The sequence below is a fragment of the Camelus ferus genome, chromosome X (assembly GCF_009834535.1).
Source record: "Camelus ferus isolate YT-003-E chromosome X, BCGSAC_Cfer_1.0, whole genome shotgun sequence".
Lineage (NCBI taxonomy): Eukaryota > Metazoa > Chordata > Mammalia > Artiodactyla > Camelidae > Camelus > Camelus ferus.
In genome coordinates this window covers 100,864,790-100,888,808 of record NC_045732.1, presented here as the reverse complement: position 1 = coordinate 100,888,808, position 24,019 = coordinate 100,864,790, and the positions used below count along the sequence as shown (strand labels likewise).

Genomic DNA, 24,019 nt, shown 5'->3' with positions numbered 1-24,019 from the left:
TCATTATTGCTTCAAATATTTCTTCTGCTTCTTTCTCTCTTCTCCTCTGGTATTCCTATTAATACTTATGTTACACCTTTTGTACTTAATCCAGCTTTTGTTCTGTATTTTTTTCCTCCTTTTTCTTCTTTTCTTCCTCCTTTTCAGTTTGATACATACATACATCCAACATAAAATCACTAAAAGTTTCCTGCAATATAGTCATGCTTGCTTATTTATTATTTATTTATTTATTTATTCATTTATTTATTTATTTATCTTTTTTTTTTCTGTTTGCATATTGTCTGTGGTTGCTTTCACATTTACAACAGCAAGATATGACAAGAGATGATATGGCCTGCAAAAGATAGCATATGTACTATTTGGCCCTTTAGAGACAAAAGTTTGTTAACGCTGATCAAAACTTTTAATGCCATATCAAGGAAATAGACTGTGGAAGGAATAAGAAATGAGAGAAAAATTTTTTTTTATCCACAGAAAGTATAATAGGAAACACAGGGTTTTGACCCTTGAGTGGTATTTAATTTTACCATAATCTTTCAGGTGACAACATAAAATCTCTCTGAAACAGAGCTACACAGACCAGAGTCATGATTTAATTATATATACTTCTAAAATTTTGTTTTCCATTTGTCTTTTGGCAAATCATTGAGAAAAATTGACTAAGATTCTAAAAATATAAAAATGAAGCCCCCCCAAGCTGTTCATTTATTCAAATTCTATATCATAATCAAATTTTTAAAATACATTTTATACAAAAATATGCCAAGCATTTTATCTAAGTAACACATTCAAATGATTTTCACACTGGAAAAGGATACTTCACAAATGTCTCCAAAATGACAGGCAGGTCTATGCTTAGAAAGTTGAAATGTGTAATAAAACTGGTGATGCTCACTAACAGAGAAAAACAGTGTTATTCATAACACAGAAACCAGAGCATTATAAATTTCATCAACATTGAGCCAGACTTTCCAAAATCATCAAATATTGAGCTAGCCAATTAAATTCACACAGCAAAGCCCTTACCAAACATACAAAAGCAGGCCTAATAGCTCACATATAAAAATAAGTGATTATTATACAAATCTAATGCAAAATAGTGTAATGCACAAATTCAAACTCCACTGTGTACTCCTATTTGAGGTAGGAGTTAAGAGAAAGTGATTGTATACTATGAGTACTAACTACAGAGAATGACTTAAAAATACACTAGAATTTGCATCAAATGAAGTTTTACCCTTTCAAAGCAGTTTAACTTAAAATCACATTTACTTCAGTTATTTTGCCACCCAACATCTTTTCTGTCTCAGTTATATTCTTCTCTGTTTGAAAAGGACTAACACTCAGGGATTATTAGTTTCTTCTACTCTGCTAATTTCATAATTCAATGTTTGTTCAAACATTTAAAACTCCTCTCCTGTAATTATGTAGCACCCATGGGACACATTTCTGGATATACAGTTTGTGACTCTTTCATAAGTGCTGTATTTAATATTTGTAGTCTGAAGTCACATAATGTCAAGTCAATGAGTAAGAAGGATGACTTAGGTTGTATGTGTGGAAAGTCTTTTAAAGAGTTACATAAAACTCAGTGTCTATCAAGTGATGAATGAATAAACAAAATGTGGTATATCTATGCAATGGAATATTATTTAGCCATAAAAGGAATGAAGGAATTATATGTTACAAAGTGAATGAACCATGAAAACATTATGTAAAGAAAGATAAATCTGACACAAAAGGTTAAATATTATATAATTCTTTCATACAAAAATATGGAATAGGCAAAAGTATAGGAGCAATTAGTGGTTGCCAGGGATTCAGAGGAGAAGGAGAAATGAAGGATGATTGGTAATGAGTACAAAGTTTCTTTTTGCAGTGATGAAAATTTTCTAAGGTTTATTTTGCTGATACTTTGTACGATACATGCACTCCAATGTTCACATTAAATTATATACTTTAAAAGGGTGAGCTGTGTGATACGTGAATTGTATTTCAAAATATAAAGATACTTTTTATTTAAACAATAACAGAAAATCTCATACAAAATGAGTTAGTTTATATGATCTTCAACCATATGGACAGACTATATTCTTAAAACAATCATGTTGTCACTGTTATAATTATACTGATCCAGTTTCAAAATTACATTTTTATAAATTTCATGTATCATGCATAAATTACCTTTTGGTCCCATTCTTTATACCTGGATTTCTGTGAAGTATTCTGTTCTTGCCATTGTTTTGGAGAATTCAGACAAATTAAGTAAGTATCATTTATTTGACTTGGGCATAAATGGTGTTAAACGAACAATGTGTTACTCTCCACAGGCAAGTATAGGCTTCAACTGCATCTGGCTTTATAAAGTGAGAAAATTTTTTCCTACTGCTTAACTTTCATTTATGATTATTAAAAGGAAGTAAGCAAGACTTTGATAAGTGATCAAATTCATAATAAATAAAATCAGTGCAAAGACTTGCACTGAACATTGAGACTATATGTGACAATGATGTTCTGAGAGTCTACCACAATAATACCCACCTGTATAATGAAGGTGCAATGGATGGCCCATGTACAATGTATTGACTTGAGGTAGGTGTTTCACTTTTATTAAGCAAGTGTGCCTTTCCAAAGAAGGTACAATACAGAAATTTGAATCTTTTTTTACAATCTTTATTGGTTCTACAAACTTGGGTGGCTTCAACTGCTTTCCGAGCAGGTAGACACGTATGCTATTAAGTAAAGTTAGCTAATTAAAAGTGATTTATACACAAAAAAGACCCATGTTACATTCCTTTAATATTTTACATGCCATCTAGCATATTAGGAATTATATAAAAGCTTACATAGAAGAAATGACAATTATGTGTACCTCCTACAAATTAGACTCAAGTAAGATCTGGCCAAATAAGATATAACCATTAAAGATTATCAAAGAAATGTAACATATAAAATATATAGATTTTAACAAAGAATATAAATATAAAGTAAATAGAGTAAAAGAGAAAAGTTATCATGCATTCCATTTTCTTCTATATACTAATTTTATAATAACTGTATAAGACAAGCAAAATAATTATATGAAACTGCTTCATGGAAAACTTACCAAATATTTATGAAAATTATTTCTGTAGGAAAAGCAGACATTTGTGAGGCTGTGATTGTTACAGCATTCAGTGGAACCATCTAGCCGTTTGTATGCTGAAGAGAAATACAGTTCATCTATTAGAATCTGTTTGACAGAAGTATGTTTTTAATAAAAATTTGCTTTCAAGGCAAAGTAGAATAAGTAAAATGGTACATGTAACTGTATAAATTATAGTTCAGTTTCATGTGTTTGCTGTAGTTTGAAAAGGAATATATTCACTTGCCAATCAAGAAGTAATACAGTCTTCACAAAAACTTACCTAAAGGCTAGAGTTCCAGGCTCTCAGGTGCTTTCACAATAGTATCTCTTACTGATCAACTAATGACCAACTATTTTGTGTCCATATGCCACTTACACAACATTACTCTGTGCATATTTATATTCTATGTTTCCTTATCAGTAATTATTTATAAAAGTTAACAACTAATACTTAATGCCAACTTCTTATTTAATTAAAGATTATATACAACACAAAATTATGAGTAAAAAATTTGGTAATATTGATAATGCTGCTGATACACTGATACAAGTGAATACCAAAATTGTAAATGCAAATACTTGCGGAAGTTATACAGATACCAAATAAATGAAGTAGATAACAGTAGAAAAAAAAAACCCAGAAAATAGTGAAGGCTGTAATGAATTAAATAGCACCATACTCTTTTCGAAGTGATTCAGCTCAACCACTAAGTTTGCAGCCCTGTATTGCCAGATTTTACCTAAAAGAAGTCAGAAATACATGTGATGCCCTTAATATCTAAATGTTGACAACTAATTAAAAATTAAAAACAATATTTGGAAGCCAAACCTAACATATCTTAGTACTAGAGTTAATCTTTAGACTATCATACATTGGATCTATAGGTTAGGATTCTTCCTGTGGCAATAACTATAAAAAAATGCATGATTGTGCTGACTTTGGCAAGGTTGAGTACATGCCCAACAAGCAGAATTTTCCAATAAAGATTTAATATTTTAAGTTTCCATGTTAAGAGCTACACTTGATATTCTATTGTGGTTTTTTAATTTAAAAAGTTCTGATTTTGAAAACAAACAATTTCGGAATCTTTTCTACATGAACACATAAAGTAGTTTCTGTGACTCAACTTAACCTATAAAATGGGAATGGTACAGATAATCTTTATATTAATACATTTCTATCAATCATGGGAGGTTAATTCAATTCTCTGTTCTATTAAGCACAATAGGCTGATCCAATCTAAGAATGCAATGGGAGTTCCAAGAGATATTTACAGGATAAATTTAATTCTAGAAGATGCAAATTAACTCTTAGGAAATCCCAGTCTAGAAGAATTAGAAAAGTTTGGAGAAATTAGGAAAGTTTAAGTCCAGAGCAGTTTTATAATTCTACTATGAGAAGGATCAGTACATATTCTGAATATATAAAATATATCACAATATGGAATTTCATTTTAATTGAACATAAATATCTTCAATTGGATTATAGTCCCCATTTTTGGACATATTACCCTTCATATCTATTCATAAAAAAAAGAATACCAAAGCTGCCTAGATGCGTATAAAATTCTACTAACCACAGCTACCTTAATTGGAGTGTCATAACAAAATATCACAAACTGGATGGTTTCAGCTGCAGAAACTTATTTTCCCTTATTTCTGGAGTCTAGAAGTCTGCGATCAGAGTGCCAGCATGGCTGGGCTCTCTTCCCGGCTTATTGATGGGCTACTTTCTTGCTGTGTCTTCATATCAAGAAGAGAGTTCTCGTCTCTCTTCCTCCTCTTATAAAAGGACACAAAATCTATTAGCTTAAATGTCCTCACTAGGTTAAGTATTACCTCCTTACAGGCCATATCTACAACTACAGTCATTTTGCAGGTTAGGGCATTCAACATATGAATTTTGAGTGGATAAAATGCATCCCATAACAATGGCTTTCTTAAATGTCCAGTCCAAAGTCCAGGTAGCTAAGCCTACCATTAACATTACTCTAGGAGGTGTATTAAATGATTTTGTAGTAACTATGATTCCTATTAGAGGAACATGTGTTGATTAGTGAGTTACTTTAGCTTTTATAATTCAACACAGTTTATGACATTTTTAACAGGACCTTAGGAAAATCATAAGACTTAACTGTGTGAAATAATGAAAATTATTTTTAAAATAATTTTAAAATCATGAAAATTATTTTATCTTTAAAATTTAAAAAAAAAAGAATACATTGGGAATTACATACTGACCTTGCGTCTTCTGAAAAGTTTTGGAAGATGTTAACTAGCTCTCAAAAGAGGGAACCATTCACTAACAGTGCAACTTCAAAGAATCAGAGGTTTGCCTACTAAATAATAACATCACTAGAAGTGACACACACTGGCTCACCTTCTGATAATGAAGTGACAGGAAGTACTGTGTGCTGCTTATGAAATTTGTGGCCAATTTTTCAAAAATTCTGAATTTAATCAAGTCTCTAGATTTAATGAATATTTTACAAAAAATCTGGAGGACAGGTAAATATGTTAATGACATCATAAGGAAGGCTGCAACCAAATTCAGATTATGGAATGAATTCCATTATGAATTCCATAAAAATGACTCATTCTTTAACAAATAAATGGCGTTTCAAACAAATGGGAGTATAAATTGGTGTAAATTAAAAAAAACTTAAAAAACATAACAACAAAATTAAACAAGCCAACTCTAAAAAGACAGGGAAAACTGAATACAATGTGGGAATCAGAAATTACTGCTAATATTTTTAGGCTTGATAAGGAGACTTGTGGCTATGTTTTTCAGAGGTTATTAAAGATACATTAATGCTGACATTAATGTATGGCTAAAATTATAGAATGTCAGCTTTAAAACATTCTGAGAAAATTTAAGCAATTAAAAGATGACACAATGTTGATAACTGTTGAAGTTGGAGAAAAGATCCATAGGACTGAGTTATTTTATTGTCTGAACTTTTTATCTAAAAAAAAAATTTTTAATGAGCTGTAGTTGGAAAAAGATCTTTTTCAAGTGGTTCTTTCTACTTTACTTGCCACACACAATACTGTACTAATACTTTTCTTGCTTACTAATCATATTTGTTAACAGTAGCTATAGACAACCACCAAGACATTTCTAAACTAAAAGATAGTCTATTGGCATAATTCATATTACTCTACCACTTTCAGAATTATTCATTAGGGCTGAAGGAACCCAAAATAATCCAGTGTTGCCTATTAAAAAATCAACATACATGACTTGAAAGGGTATCTTCTGATGCCAGGATGACTTCCTCTAAATGCCTGTCACATAAAATGCCTTTGGATATACCACTATTCATGCTATTACTGGTACCATTCTACTATTTGGACATCTTATTTGGTCCAACCTTGTCTACCTGTCTCTTGCAGAATCCTCATGAAAGATGGGTTAACAATTTATTATATAGAATTTCTATTCTGTATAATGCTTGATTCTGTCTAGTTATTGTCAGTATTTTAACTATTCTGAAGTACTAACCTTATGTGAAGCTGTTACTTGTACATTTTTTCTAAATGTATTATTGTATATTATAAATGTATGGACTATATATAGATTATATGTTTTAAATGTATAGATAAGAATATGTTAAGGCATGTATTTAATTGCTGGAATTTAGCTGAGTCATGGTAAGCTAGAAAGTTCAGCTATTTTGAGCAGAAAATATTACATTCTGGTGTCTTGAAAGTGAATTAAGATATTGTAGAATTAGTCTGAAGTTCAGTAACAATGTAAAGGAAATATAAATATATATATCTTTATCAACTTTATCAACATATATATAACTTTATCAACTAGAAAAAAGTCTAGTAATTTAGGCCTATTATTACTTTACTTGATATACTTTAAAAAGATTAGAATAAAATAAATCACAGTCATTTGCTAAAGATTGATAAACAGCAAGTACTGGTGTTTGGTGTCATATTATATTGAAGAAATATACACACCTCTACTTGGGAAGTTTAACTGCTGTAAAGTTGATGCATTTATACAGTAACCTATGTGGTGCTCATAGGCAATAATATTGAGACATTCATTCCAATCTTGCACATTAGTAATGGGACAATCCTGTAGACGGGTGACAAGGTCCTCCACAAAAAGGCTTTCGGGTCCAATGGCAGTTGGGTCCTTGGGAAAAGGGCAGAACCAAATTAGATAATGTGTGAAGACAAACTATGCTTAACAGGAGCAAGTAACAGTTAAAGGCACTAAGATAATTAAGTAGAATATTTGGAATAATGCATATAGTATTCAGTTAAAATGGCTTGAAATCAAGGCATAGAATGTTAGTAAATTCTATGATTTGGGATTTTGGGAAACCGAAAAAAATCTATTTGATGAATGATAACATTAAAATGAAAAGTAAAGTATGTCTTAGGCTTCTAATTTACATTAGCAGCTTTTTTTTTTCAACATTACATTTTCCAGGTTTTTTTGTGAGGGCAGGGAATAGCTGACATACATTATCATGTAAGTTTTAGGCACATAGTATGATGAGTCTCAGCTGACATATATTTTCTCATAGATCCAACAAAAAGAAGAAAAAAATTTTTCCCTGTGATGAGAACTTCAGAACTTACTCTCTTAACAACTTTTATATATAACATACAGCAGTGTCAGCTATGGTCAGGATGTTGTGCATTACATCCATAGTAGTTATTTATATTATAGCTGGGAGTTTGTACCTTTTGACTGCCTTCATCCAGTTCCACTATGCCTTACCTTCCTACTCTGGTATTCACAAGTCTGATTTTTTTGTTTGTTTGTTTTGCTTTCTTTTGTTTTCATAGATTCCACATGTAAGTGACATCATACAGTATTTGTCTTTCTCTGACTTATATAATTTAGCATAATACCTTCAGGGTCCGTCCATGGTGTCAAAAGTCATAGGATTTCAACTCTTTTTTATGACAAAATAATAAATACCCCATGTGTGTATATATCTATATCTCAATCTATTGATCAATATATAGATATATTTATATATGTCACAATTTCTTTCCCAGTTATCCATTGATGAACACTTAGGTTGCTTCCATGTCTTAAGTATTGTAAATAGTGCTGCTGTAAACACTGGGGTGCAGGTATCTTTCTGAATTACTGTTTTTGTTCCCTTGGGATATACCCAGGAATTGAACTGCTGGGTCATATGGTAGCTCTATTTTAATCTCTTTGAGGAAATTCTGTATTTTTTTCTATAGTAACTGTACTAACTTACATTTCCATGAACATAGCTCAAATGTTCTCTTTTCTTCACATCTATGCTAGCATTTATTTTCTCCTGTCTTTTGGGTAGTAGTCATTCTAACAGGTGTGAGGTGCTAACTTGTGGTTTTAATTTGCATTTTCTAATGACTAGTGGTTATTGGCAGCTTTTCATGTATCTGCTAGCCTTTCAGATCTTCTTTGGAGATATATCTATTCAGTTCCCTCACTCATTTTTAATTAGGTTATTTACTTACTGTTTTGCTATTGAGTTTTATGAATTTTTATATATCATGGATATTAACCCCTTTTAATATATTTGGCTTGTAAGTATTTTCTTCCATTGTGTCAGTTTTTCTCTATTTGTTAATGTTTCCTTTTGTTGTGCAACTTTTTAGGTTGATGCTTCTCACTTACTCATTTTTATTTTGTTGTTTCTGCTTAAGCTATAATATTTTAAAAATCATTACCAAGATCCATTTTGAGAAGTATTGTTCCCATGTTTTCTCTAGGAGGTTTATGACTTCAGGTCCTACATTTGAGTCCTTAATACATTTCATGTTTATTTTTGTGAGTGATGTAACATAGTGGTCCATTTTCATTCCTTTATATGTAAATATCCAATTATCCCAGCACAATTTATTAAAAATACTCTTTCTTCCGTTGAGTATTCTTGGCTCCCTTGTCAAATAGTCAACTGTATATGCCTTGGTTTATTTCTGGGCTCTCAATTCTGGTTCATTGGTCTATTTATCTGTTTTAATGGCAGTAACATACTGGATTTTTTTCGGGGGTGGGACTTTTTTTGTTTTTTAAATGGAGGTGCTAGGGATTGAACCCAGGACTTCGTGCATGCTAAGCACACAGTCTACCATTGAGCTATACCTCCTCTCATACTGTTTTAATATAGACTGAAATGAGGAAGTATGATGACTTTCTTTTGTTTTTCTTTCTCCGGGATTTCTTTGTGTATTTGGTGTCTTCTGTGGTTCCATATGAATCTTAGGAGTGTTTTTCTACTACTATAAAAAATGCTATTGGAATCTTGATAGAGATTGCATTGAATCTACAAATGGCTTTTGGTACTACTGCTATTTAAACAATATTTTTCCAACTCATGAACCTGGATACCTTTCTGATGATTTTTGTCTTCTTCAGTTTCTTTCATTGGTGTTTTGAAGTTTTCAGGGTAGAGATCTTTTGTTTTCTTAACTGAATTGAGTCCTAAGAATTTTACTGTTTTTCATGCTATCATAAATAGGATTAAATTCTTTTTCAAAAAATTTATTTTTATACTATAGAAATGGTGTTGATATTTTTATATTAATTTTGTATCCTGCAACTTTACTGAACTCATTGATTAAATTTAGCAGCTTTTTTTTTTTCTGGTGGAATCTTTAGAATTTTCTCTATATAAAACTATATAATCTGCAAATAGGGAGTTTTACTTCTTTCTTTCCAATTCTGGTAATTTTTTACTTATTAGTTTTTGCCTACTGCTCTAGCTAGGATTCTTGCACTATGTTGCTATAAGTGGTAAGAGTGGGCACCTGTATCTTTTTCCTGATCTTGGAGAAAAGACTTCCAACCTTTCACCACTGAGCATTGTTAGGTTTGGTCTTGCATATGTGGCCTTTATTACATTGAGATATATTCCTTCTATGCCTAATTTTTAAAAAATATTAATGATGAATGGATGTAGGTTTTGTCAGATACTTTCTTCCTAACCTATTGAAATAATCACAATTAATTTCTTTCATTCTACTAATGCACAGTATCACTTTAAACATCTTTATTGTGGTATGGTTCCTTTACAGTAAACCACATATATTTCAGATGTACACTTTGATAAATCAAGATAGCTAACACTTCCATCACTCCCCAAGAGGTGCAGTTTTCAAATTCCCAATTTATCTCTTCCCGCTCTCTCTTCCTTCTGGTAACCATAACTTTGTTCTCTAGGTCTATGAGTCTGTTTTGTAGATAAGTTCCTTTGTGTCCTTTTTTTTTTTTTTTCCACGTTTCACATAAAAGTGATAGCATATGGCATTTTTCTTTCTCTGCCTGGCTTACTTCACTTAGATTGGCAATCTCCAGGTCCATCCATGTTGCTGCAAATGACATTATATTATTGTTTTTATGGCTGAGTAGTATTCCATTGTATAAATATACTAAAACTTCTTTATCCAGTCATATGTTGATGGACATTTAGATTGTTTCCATGTCTTTGCTGTTGTAAATAGTGTTGTTGTTAACACTGGAGTGTACATGTTTTTTTGAATTATACTTTTCTCCAGATATATACCCAGGATTAGGACTGCTGGATCACATGGTAACTGTTTTTAGTTTTTAAGGAACCTCCATACTGTCCTCCATAGTGGCTGCACCAATCTACAGTCCCACCAACAGTGTGGAGGGTATCCTTTTCTCCACACCTGTTTGTGGACTTTTTAATAATGGCCATCTGACTGGTGTGATACAGTGGTATCTCATTGTAGTTTTGATTTGCATTTCTCTAACAATTAGAGATGTTGAGCATCTCGACATGTTCTTGGTGGTCATCTGGATGTCTTCTCTGTACATCTGGATATCTATTTAGGTCTTCTACCCATTTTTTGATTGTATTGTGTTTTTTTGTTTGTTTGTTTGTTTTGTTTTGATAGTAAGGTGTATGAGCTGTTTGTATATTTTGGAAATTAGCTCCATGTTGGTTGCATCATTTGCAAATATTTTCTCCCATTCTGTCGGTTGTCTTTTCATTTTGTTGATAGTATCCTTAGCTTTGCAAAGCTTTTAAGTTTAATTAGGTCCCATTTGTTTATTTTTGCTTTTATTTCCATTATTCCCAATAGCTGGTTCAAAAAATACATTGCTGTAATGTATGCCCACAAGTGTTCTGCCTATGTTTTCCCCTAGGAGTTTTATAGTATCTGGCCTTACATTTAAGTCGTTCATCCATTTTGAGTTTATTTTTGTATATGGTAGGAGAGAATGTTCCCATCTCATTGCTTACGTGTTGCTGTCCAGTTTTCCCAGCACCACTTGTTGAAGAGACTGTCTTTTCTCCATTGTATCTCCTTGCCTTCTTTGTCATAGATTAATTGACCATAAGCATGTGGGTTTATTTCTGGGCTGTCTATCTTGTTCCACTGGTGTGTATATCTGTTTTTGTGCAGTACCACCGTGTTTTGGTTACTGTAGCTTTGCAGTATAGTCTGAAGTCAGGGCACATTATTCCCCAGCTCTGTTCTTCTTTTTCAAGATTGCTTTGGCTATTCAGGGTCTTTTGTGTTTCCATACAAGTTTTAACATTTTTTGTTCCAGCTCTGTGAACAGTGTTGTTGGTAATTTGATAAGGATTGCATAGAATCTGTCTATTGCCTTGGGTAGTATGGCCATTTTAACAATATTGATTCTTCCAATCCAAGAACATGGTACATCTTTCTATTAGTTTTATGTCATCTTCAATTTCTTTCATCAGTCTTATAAAAGTCTGATACTTTTAAGAATACAGGTCTTTTGCCTCCTTGGGTAGGTTTATTTCTAGGAGTTTTATTCTTTTTGGTGTGATGGTAAATGGTATTATTTTCTTCATTTTTCTATTTTGTTGTTAGAGTATAGAAATACAACTGATTTCTGTATATTTTGTATCCTGAAACTTAATTTTGTATATTTTTAAAATTATAGTCAGTTTATAATATCTTAATTTCTGATGTACAGCATAGTGATTTATTTATATATATCACTATATATATGTTCATATTCCTCTTTCATAACAAGGTATTGAATATAGTTGCCTGTGCTATAAGGTAAGACCTAGTTGTTTATTTTACATATAGTAGTTAGTGTCTGCAAATTCTGAAATCTCAGTTTATCCTTCTCTACCCTATTCCCTGCTGGTAATCATAAATTTGTTTTCCATGTATGTGAGTCTGTCTCTGTTTTCTAAATAAGTTCATTTGTGGCTCCCCCCCTTTTTTTTTAGATTCCACATAGGATATATGATAAATTTCCTTCTCTGTCTGACTTCACTTAGTATGATGAGCTCCAGATCTATTATTGTTGCTGCAAATGCATTATTTTATTCTTTTTATGGCTGAATAGTATTTCATTGTATATACACCACATCTTCTTTATCCAGTCATCTACTGATGGATATTTAGGTTGCTTCCATGTCTTGGCTATTGTAAATAGTGTTGCTATAAACACTGGACTGCATGTATCTTTTTGAATTAGAGTTCCCTCCAGATATATGCCCAGGAGTGGTATTGTTGGATCATTTCTTAAGTCTATTTTTAGTTTTTTGAGGAATCTCCAAACTGTTTTCCGTAATGGCTGCACCAAACTACATTCCCAACAACACTGTAGTAGGGTTTCCTTTGCTCTACACCCTCTCCAGCATTTACTGTTGGTGGAATTTTTAATGATTGCCATCCTGACTGGTATGAAGTGATACCCTCATTGTGTTTTTGATTTGCATTTCTCTGATTATTAGTGATATTGAGCTTTTTTTCATGTGCCTATTAGGCATTTGTATGTCTTCTTTGGAAAAGTGTTTATTTAGGTCTTCTGCCCATTTTTGAATTGGGGTTTTTGTTTTTCTGTTATTGATTTGAATGTGCTGTTTGTATATTTTAGAAATTAAAACCTTCTCAATCTCATCATTTGCAAATATTTTCTCTCATTCTGTAGGTTGTCTTTTTAGTTTATTTATGGTTTCCTTTGTTTTGTAAAAGCTTATAAGTATCATTAGGTCCCATTTGTTTGTTTTTGCTTTTATTTCTATTGCCTTGGCAGACTGTCCTAGAAGAACACTGCTACAATTATATCAGAAAATGTTTTGCCTATGTTCTCTTCTAGAAGGTTTATTGTGTCTTGTCTTATATTTAAGTCTTTTAAGTCACTTAGAGTTTATTCTTGTGTGTGGGGTGAGAGTGTTCTAACTTCAACTGATTTATATGTGGCTGTCCAGCTTTCTCAACACCTCTGTGGAAGAAACATCTTTTCTCCATTGTATATTCTTGTCTCCTTTGTTAAAGATTGACTGTAGGGGTGTGGGTTTATTTCTGGGCTCTCTATTCTGTTCCACTGATCTGTATGTGTTTTTGTACCAATAACATGCTGCTTTGATTATTGTAGCCTTGTAGTATTATCTGAAGTCTGGGAGGGTTATTCCTCTAGCTTTAGTTTTTTTTCTTCAGGATTGCTTTGGTAATTCTAGGTCTTTTTGTGATTCTACATAAATTTTAGGATTATTGTTTTAGTTCTGTGAAACATGTCCTGGGTAATTTGTTAGGGATCATATTAAACCTGCAGATTGCTTTGGATATTATGGCCATTTAAACAATATTAATTCTTCCAATTCAAGAGCATAGGGTGTCTTTCCATTTCTTTAAATGATCTCCCATTTCCTTTATCATTGTTTTATACTTCTCTGCTCATAAATTTTTCTCTTTGTTCAGGTTTATTCCTAAGTATTTTATGTTTTGATGCAATTTTAATATGACCTTTTTATTTACTTTCTTTTTCTGATATTTCATTGTTAGTATATTGAAATGCAATATTGATTTCTATATGTTAATCTTGTATCCTGCTACCTTGCTGAATGCCCGTATCAGCTCTAGTGTTTTTGTGTGGAGTATTTAGGGTTTTCTATATATTGTATCATGTTATCCACAGAGTGACAATTTTACCTCTTCTTTTCCAGTTTGGAACCCTTTTGTTTCTTTTTCATACCTGATTGCTCTGGCTCGGAGTTCTACTACTATGCTGAGTAGAAGTGGTGATAGTGTGCATCATTGCTTTGTTTCAGATTTTGGTGGGAAGACTTCCAACTTTTCATCACTGAGTATCTTATTGGCTTTGGATTTCTGATAAATGGCTTTAATATGTTGAGATATATTCCCTCTGTGACCACCTTGGTAAGAGTTTTCATAATATATTGATGTTGAATTTTACCAAGTGCTTTTTCTGCATTGGTTGAGATGATCATGTGATTTTTGTCCTTTCTTTTATTAATTTGTCACATAGATTGACTTGTGTATGTTGAACCATCCTTAAGTCCCTGAGATTAATCCAACTTAATTGTAGTGTACAATCTTTTTAATGTGTTGCTGGTTTTGGTTTGCTAATATTTTTCGAGAATTTTTGTATTCATATTCATCAAAGATATTGGCTTGTAATTTCCGTTTTTGGTAGTGTTCTTCTCTAGTAGTTGGTTGATGGTGGCTTCATAGAATGAGTTTGGGAGTCTTTTGTCTTCTTCAGTCTTTTGGAAGAGTGAGAAGGATTGATAAGAGTTCTTCTTTGTATGTTTGATAGATTCCCCGGTGAAGCAACTTGGCCCTGGACTTTTGTTTGCAGGGAGGTTTTGTTTTGTTTTGTGTTTAACTGATTCTATTTCCCTTCTAGTGATTGAGCCATCAAATTATGGTTTTTTTTTTTTTATTCAGTCTTGCTGGACTGTATCTTTCCACAAAGTTGTCCATTTTTTCTAGGTTTTTGAATTTGTTACCATATAGTTGTTCATAGTATTCTCTTACGATTTTTTTTTTTTGTATTTCTGTAGTTTTTGTTGAAGTTTCTCCATTTTTCTTATTTTGTTTACTTGTGTCCTCTTTTCTTCTTGTAAGCCTGGCCACAGGATTGTCAATTTTATTTATACTTCCAGTAAACCAGTTCTTGGTTTGATTGATTTTTCTTTTTTTTTTTTAACCTCTGTTTTATTTATTTCCTCCCTGATCTATATTATGCCTTTCCTTCTGCCTATTTTAGGTGTCATTTGTACTTTTTCTAATTCTTTTAGTTGGTAAGTTAGGTTGTTTATTTGAGATTGTTCTTGTTTTTTGAGGAAGGCCAGTATTGCTATGAACTTCCCCCTTAGGATTGCTTACGCTGCATCCCATAGATTTTGTTTGATTGTGTTTTGTAGTTTGTCTCAAAGAATTTTTTTAAATTTCTCATTTTGTGTATGTTAAACCACCTTTGCATCCAAGAGATAAATCCCATTTGATGATGGAAAATTATCCTTTTAATGTGCTGCTGAATTTCATTGGTAGTGGTTTATTGAGAATTTTTGCATCTATATTCATCAGAGATACTGGTATGTACTTTTCTAGTATCACCCTTTTTTGGTTTTGATATCAAGATGGAGTTGGCCTCATGAAATCAGTATGGGTGTGTTTCCTCCTCTTAATTTTTTAGGAGTCTTAAGAAGGACTGGCATTAATTATTCTTTAAGTGTTTGGTAAAATTCACCAGTGAAGTCATCTGGTCCTGAACTTTTCTTCCTTAGAAATTTTTCATATCTGATTCAATAGCCTTACCAGTAATTGGTCTACTTAGATTTTAAAATTTCTTGCTCATTCAGTCTTGGCAGGTTATATATTTGTAAGAAATTTCTCATTTCTTCTAGATTGTCTGGTTTGCTGGTATATACAGGCATACTTTGTTTCAAGTGCTTTGTTAATATTGAGTATTTTATAAATTAAAGGTTTGTGGCAATCCTGTGTTGTGAGGCAATAGTATTTTTTAGCAATAAAGTATTTTTTAATTAACATATTTTTTAGACATAATGCTACTGCACACTTAGTAGACTACAGTTTAGTGTACACATAACTTTCAAATGAACTGGAAAGCCAAAAAATTGTGTGAGCTGCTTATTGTGATACTTGCTTTTCTGAAGTGGTCTGGAACGGAACCTGCAACATTTCTGAGGTATGCCTGTAGTTGTTCGTAACAGCCTCTTATGACCATTTGAATTTGTGTTGTATGTGTTATAATGTCTTCTTTTTCATTATTATTTACTAATAATTTATTATTCATTATTTTCTTGATTTGTGTTTTTTTCTTTCTTCCCCTGGGTTTGTCTAGCTAAGGGTTTGTCAATTTTGCTTATCTTTTCAAAGAATTACCATTAATTTGGTTAATCTTTTCTATTATTTTTCTGTTCTTTCATTCATTAGTTTATGCTCTAATCTTTATTTCCTATTTTTATGTTAACTTCGGGATCTATTTGTTCTTTTTCTAGTTCTGTAAGATGTAGAGTTAGGTTGTTTATTTAGAGTCTTTCTTGCTTCTTAACGTAAGCAGTTACTGCTCTGAAATTCTCTCTGAGAAGTGCTTTTGGTATATCTCATAAGTTATGTTTGTGTCCATTTTCATTTGTCTCAAGAAACTTTTAAATTTCTTCCTTAATTTCTTCCTTGATCCATTAGTCATTCCAGGAGACTGTTGTTTAATTTCTATGTGTTCATGATTTTTTCAGTTTTCTTCTTGATATTGATTTCTAGTATTATGCCCTGGTAGTCAGAGAAGATACTTGGTATGATGTTAGTCTTGAAATTTCTATAACTTGGTTTATTTCCTGACTTATGGTTAATCCTGGAAAATGTTCTGTGTGCCTTCAAGAAAAAAAAATGTATATTCTTGCTGTTATTTAAGAGAATGTTCTGTAATGTTTGTTAGGTCCATTTTGTCTGTGTTGTCCAAACCATATATTTCTTTATGGAGTCTCTTTCTGGATAATCTACCTATCCTTTGTTGAGATTGAAAAAAATGTTTTTCAGTAAAATTAGTCATCATTTTCCTATGTGGCCTTCACTTTCCTATTCCTAAATAGGTAAAATTATAAACATAATAAAACATATATTTATTTAATAAATACAGTCTCAAATATGCAGACAAAACTCTTAGCAATATAAATCATGTAAGCCAATTGCTGTTCATAGGTAATTTTCCTGTCCCAATGTCTGAATAAAAGTCTTAATGCCATGGCAGCAGTTTATCAATTAAGATTAAGAAATAAAGAGTTAAAAGACATTACCTTAACACTTCTATTGTAAGTACTGGGTAGCAAGCCTTGGTTTCTCATTTATTCCTTAGAAGTAAATACATTTGCTCAGAAACAGGACGCAAACATAAAGCTAAAAGATGCCTTTTATTCACTAACTACAGATAGAGAATTAATATTATCTGTTAAACTAAGAGCAAAAGCAGTTTTTAAAAAGCCCCAATGTGCTTCAAATCATTATGGATCAGATCTGAAATTCTTCAACAACAAAAAAAAAACCCTGTAGTTATAAAAATAGTAATTACTTCAGAAATTATAAAAATAGCTATTTCTTCAGAAAAAACACATTCTGTTTATTATGAAAACTTGAATAAACAGTACTGACAATATGCTAATTAAACCACAAATTGATTTTTTTAAATGCTCTATTATTAACGTTATTTACCTTAGCGACATCAGTAATAAGCACCCCAACTCCAGTGAAGTAAAATGGCAAGAGAATTACAGGGAGGAGAACAATAGCTAAAATACCCAGGAGTGCAAGGATAAAATTATGCCAGACACCTGAAAAAAGGAATTAGCACAGTCTAGGGCATGGAGAGTGTAGGTATTTGGATTTTGTAACAACTGCACAATCTGACAAATTAGTAAAGTAATGAGAAGATATGAGGCAGATGCATCTATTTATTAGTTAGCTGATGTACATTTAGAGGAGTCTTTCATTTCAGATATTTAAATTAAAGAATGAGCATGCTAATACAATTTAACACTAATAGAATTCATATCATCATTTTCCTATGCCATTAATTTCAAAATCAGAATGAATATTTTTTTAAGTTTTAAAAGAAACTTTGTTAGGTGAACTTCTTACAGTTCTGTAACATTTTTAATATATTGCAAACAACTTTCCATATCATTAAATATTTTGTCATGTATGAATACAATAATCTACAGAACAGTCCCCCAGAGTTAGACAATTAAACTGTTTGTTATGATGCATATTCATCACTGAATATTTACCTTATTTCCTTGTGATAAATTCCACTAATTAAAAATGAGACAACAAAAGAAGGCCTTCACTGAAGATTAAATATGAATACATTTTTGATACGTCATCAAAATGTCCCCCAGAAGAGCTTTAACAACTCACGATCTCACCAGATGTGTATGGAATTATCTTTCTTCTCCATCCCTACTGACACTGGGTATTATTAAAACTGAATAATACCAGAAACAAAATGTCTATCCATTTAATAGATCAATAAAGTCATTTTATTGATTCTCTGTGAGGAAGATCATTTTTATGTATGTACATTTGTTGGATGCAGTTTTTAAAAAATAAAATATGTGTAACACAAAATTTGTTATTTCAACCATTTAAAATTTATAATTCAGACCATGAATTAAGATTCATAACATTGTGCAACTATAACTACTACCATCTTCAGAACTTTCTCATCATCTCAACTGAAACTTGGCACCCATAAACAATAACTTGCCAATTCTCCTCTCCCCCAAGCACCTGGAAGTCTTCAATTTACTTTCATCTCTATGGTTCTGACTACTCTAGTGTAATTCATATAATTGGAATTGTACAGTATTTGTTCTTCTGTGATTGACTTATTTCATGTAGCATGTCTTCTAGGTTCATCCATTTTATAGCGTATGTCATAATTTCCTTCCTTTTGAAGGAGGAATTGATAGACAAGACCAACTCCATTTTGGTGACCAGCCTCCATTTCAGGGTGAGCCAAGCCGACTGCAAGCCACAACTTCTGCCTTTAGTAAAATCTCCTTCTGCCTGTAAAACCCTCCCCAGACCTGAGTGAGAACTAATGGAGGGAGAATTCATCTAACATGCCCTTCTCACTTTCAGCATCCCTCATTTGCATAAGAACCCACCAATAAGCTCCTACCCCCAGGCATAAATAACCAAGCTCGTACACAGAGAGTGGGCTCCTTTCTAACTGAAGACCCCCTCTGCAGGTTTCTCGCAATAAACCTGACTCCGCGGATGAGCAGTCTCTGATCCTTTCTCTCTGATTCAAACATGAATAATATTCCATTGTATGTTTATACTATATTTTATTTATAAATCCATCCATCCATCAATGGACATTTGGGTCAACTGCACCTTTTGACTTCTGTGAATTATGCTGCTATGAACATGGGTGTACAAATACTTCTCTATTCCCTGCTTTTAATTCTTTCCTGCAGGAACTCTGAAGTGAAATTGCTGTATCATACAGTCGTTACTTTATTTTTTTGAGAAACCCCAATACTGTTTGCCACAGTGGCTATTCCATTTTATATTCCCGCCAGTAATGCATATTTGTCCACATTCACAAAACATGTATTATCTTCTGAATTTTTTATTACTATTTTTAGGAACAACCATTCTAATACCTGCTAAGTGATAGTCTTTGGCTCTAAATTTTGGAGAGATTAATCTCTAATTGTTTTTAAAAATGTTTTACTCACTATATTTTTTTGTTGCTGTTGTTATGTACTCCATATTTTGCAGAGAATTTAAATTTTAAACTTATAAAATTTTTAGGTATATGCAAATTCAAAAACTATTTTATGTAGTCAAGTCTTTTCCATTATATAATCTACTTTTGTTGGAGTTGTGGTAAGAGATTTCTCAAACCTGAGATTATATACATACGTATTTGAGGGTGTAGTCTCTATTTAACTGTGTTTTAGGTTTTATTATGCAAGGCATGTCTTTTAACTTACTTTGATTTTGACTCATTTATTCTTTCCAGTGAACATGACAATTGTTCTTACATGACAGTATACTAACTGCAACAAGGAGTATCCATACTTTTACATTTCTAATATAGGATCATGTTATTGATCCATTTATTCAAAACTTTTATTTACTTCACCAAAAATTTGTTTTCACTATATAGCTCCTGCTATTTGTTGTAAATGTTAATTTATGAATTTTTTCTTCACATATATTACTTTCTAAATTGGACTTTTGCCCCATTTCAGTATGTGGAGGAACTTCATATACAGAGGAACACTATCACTCATTTTTTTTAACTTATTTTGTAAATAACCACCAAACTTAACTTTCCACTTAGGATTTCTTAATCCTGGAGTTCTTCTTTTGGTTTTAACATCATCTGCTAGAAATGATTTATATTTCAATCTTATATATGTTACATATAAAGACATACAGAGGTATGTGATACACATATTATATGTATATATACACATACCACACATATATCTTATATCTCAACTTTTTCCCTTTTGGTCTGACAGCAGCGGCTAGAAGTTTGGAAGAATGCTAAATATTTGTGACAGCATGTCTTGTTTTCCTTTTTTTTCATAATTTAAGTCAAAGAATAGTCAAATAACAGAAAGGATTTAGATTAAGTTATTCAATTTTATCTTGCTTTAAATTATAAGTATCCCAGGACTGGGGTGTAAGTAGAAAATTCTGCCTATGGATTATTTATGATTTAAGACTGGTATTATGGACCACAGGAAAGAAAATCTGTCACTATGATGAAGCTACAGACTTGAAGCTGCCAGGTAGTTAATTATTATAAGGGGAAGTGAAGGTTCACTTTATGTTGACATATGTTCCTTCTATAACAAATTTGCTAAAGAGTGTTTTAGAAATACTTTTGTCAAATTATAATTTTCTATGTCTATTGAGATGACCATGATTTCTGCCTTTCATTCTATTAAAATGGTTGGTCAAATTTATTGATTTACTTATTGTGAGTCATTTTGCATTTACCAATGTTTTGCATTCTCCCATTGATCATGATATAAAATACTTTTAATGTGCTGTTGAGTTCAACTTACTAGTATTTGGCTAAAATTTTTATATCTATATGCATAAATGATACCGGCCTGGGTTTTCTTCTGTTGTAGAATTCTTACATAAGTTTAGTACTAAGGTAATTCTGGCCTCCTGAAATGAATTTGGGAATGTCCACTTCTTTGGTAGAGTTTAAGAAGGTATTGACATTAATTCATTTTTAAATCTTTGGTTCAATTCCCCAGTGAAGCCATCAATCTAGTCCTGAACTTCTCTTTGTTAGAAGGCTTTTGATTATTGTTTCAATCTCCTTATTTGTTGTTCATCTGTTAGATTATTTATTTTTCATGATTCTGACTTGGCAGATTGTTTTTCTGGGAATTTGTCCATTTTTTCTAGGTTGCCTTATTTGTTGGTGTATAATTGTTCATAGTATTTTCTTTGTATGTTCATAGCAGTCTTTGTATTTCTATTGTATCAGTTGTAATGTCTTATCTTTCATTTGTAGTTTTATTTATTTCAGCCTTTTCTCTTTTTCCTTCATAAGTCTTGGTAAAAAAAAAAACTTGTTGATTTTGTTTATCTCCTAAGAAAGCCACTCAACTTTGTTAGCCTCTTCTTTTTTTCTATTCTCTTATTTATTTTTATTCGGATCTTTATTATCTCCATATTTGTGATAAATCTGGAGTTGGTCTATTCATATTTTTCTAGTTCCTTGAGTTAAAAAGTTAGGCTATTTATTTGAGATCTTTCTTTTTTCTTAATATAGGCATTTATTGTTACAAAATACCTTCTTAGTACTGTGATTGTTGCATCCCACAAATTTTGATGTTTTATTTCCATTTTCATTTGATTCAAGATATATTTTACTTTCTCTTTTGATCATTTTTGATCCATTGATTGTTTAGGAGTGTGTTGTTTACTTCCCACATACTCGTTTATTTTCCAGGTTTCCTCCTGTTATCAGTCTCTAGTTGCATGCAACTGTTGGAAAAGATACTTTGAAAAATCTGCAGCAATGAAAATTATAAGATGTTGCTAAAAGAAATTGAAGAAAACACCACTAATGAAAGGACATCCCTGTTCATGAATTAGAAGAATTAATATTATTAAAATGTTCATGCTACCCAAAATAATCTGTATATTCAACTCAAGTCCTATCCAATGCCACTTTTCATTGAAATAGAAAAAGCAACCCTAATATTTGGGTGGAACTACATTAAGACCCCAGGGAGCCAAAGCAATAATGAGAACTAACAAAACTGGGAGCATCATATTTCCTGATTTCAAACTGTGCTACAAAGCTACAATAATTAAAACAGTATGATACTGACATTAGAATAGGAAAAATAGATCAGTTTAACAGACAGAGAATCTAGAATTAAACTGCCATATATACAGCCAACTAAAATTTAATGGATGATCCACAAACATTCAGTGGGGAAAAGATAGTGTCTTCCAAAAACAGTTTTGGGAAACTGGATAATCATGTGCAAAAAAATGAAACTGGCCTGCTATCTTATACCACTCTCAAAAATTAACCCAGAATGGATCAGACTTAAGACCTGAAACTTTAAAACTTACAGAAGAAAACATAGAGAAGAAACTGCTTGATATTGACCTTGAAAGTGATTTTATTTGGATATGCCACCAAAAGTACACAAGAAAGAAAAAAAGAAAAAAATCAAGTAGGACTACATCAAATTTGAAAGTTTCTGCAGCACAAGTATCAATCAATAAAGTGTAAAGACAGCCTACAGAATGGGAGAGAATTTTTGCAAATCATGTATTGGATATTATCCAAAATTATGAAGAACTCATACAACTCAATAACAACAACAAAACCTCCAAACAATACAATTAAAGAATGAGCAGAGGAACCAAATATTTTTCCAAAGAAGATATCCAAACAGCATGAGGTATAATGAAAAATTCTCAACATAATTAATTATCAAAGAAATGAAAGTCAAAACCACAGTGACTTATCATTTTGTGTCTCCTAGAGTGGCTATCATCAAAAAGATGAGATCTCATATGCTGGCAAGCATGTGGAGAAAAGGGAACCCTTGTGTACTGCTGATGGGACTGTAGATGGGAATATAAACTGGTTCAGCCACTATGGGAAACAGTACAGAGGTTCCTCAAAAAATTTAAAATAGAACTGCTAGCATATGATCCAGAAGCACACTTCTGGGTACATACAGAAAGGAAACGGGAACAGCTTATTAAAGAGTTATATGCACTCCCATGTTCACTGCAGCATTATATACAATACTTAAGATACAGAAACAACCTAAGTATCCACGAACAGATGAACAAATAAAGAAGACATAATACATGCACCCCCACACACATACTGGAATACTATTAAGCCAGTAGAAAAAAGAAAATTCTACCATTTTAAGAAATTGGATGGACCTTCAGAAATGTATGCTAAGTGAAGTAAGTCATGAAAAGAAACACAAATATTATATGATACCTCTTACATACGGGATCTAAAAATAACCTAAATCATAAAAGCAGAGAGTAAAATGATGTTTACCATAGGCTAAAGGATAGATAATGGGAGACTTGGTACTAATAGATAAATAAGCCTAGACACCCAGTTTGATGATTATAGACAACAAAACTGTATTATTCTCATAAAACTTTCCAAAAGACTAATCCTAATTGTTCACATATAAAGTGATAAGTATGTGACCTGTTAGCTAATACAACATAAATGTTGCAATAGAGTAAGTATGGGGTAGGGGGAAGTGCAAAAATGGCAGAATAGAGAGACTCACAGTTTGCCTTCTCCACAAATACACCAAGAATTACATCTACAAATCTAGTGAAATGTATAGAATACCTACTGAACTCTAGCAGAAGGTCTCTTACTTTGAAATACAGAACGGTTCTTTTAAAATCCAGCAAGAGAAAAAAAATTGGTGGGGGATCAATCCTGCAGGGAGGGAGCAGCACTGGAAGAAAGGCATCCTCATGGTGGGACACCCCCCTCTCCAGCCAGGAGGTCAGCAGGGACAGAAGTGGAGCTTCTAAGGCTCAAATGACAAAATGGCAGCTGCTTGGCAGACAGAA

General features: G+C 32.1%; 1 pseudogene; it reads right to left on the bottom strand.

The window, feature by feature from the left end:
* Window positions 1–790: 790 nt before the first annotated feature.
* LOC116661907 overlaps window positions 791–24,019 on the bottom strand; it is a 36,891-nt pseudogene continuing 13,662 nt past the window's right edge.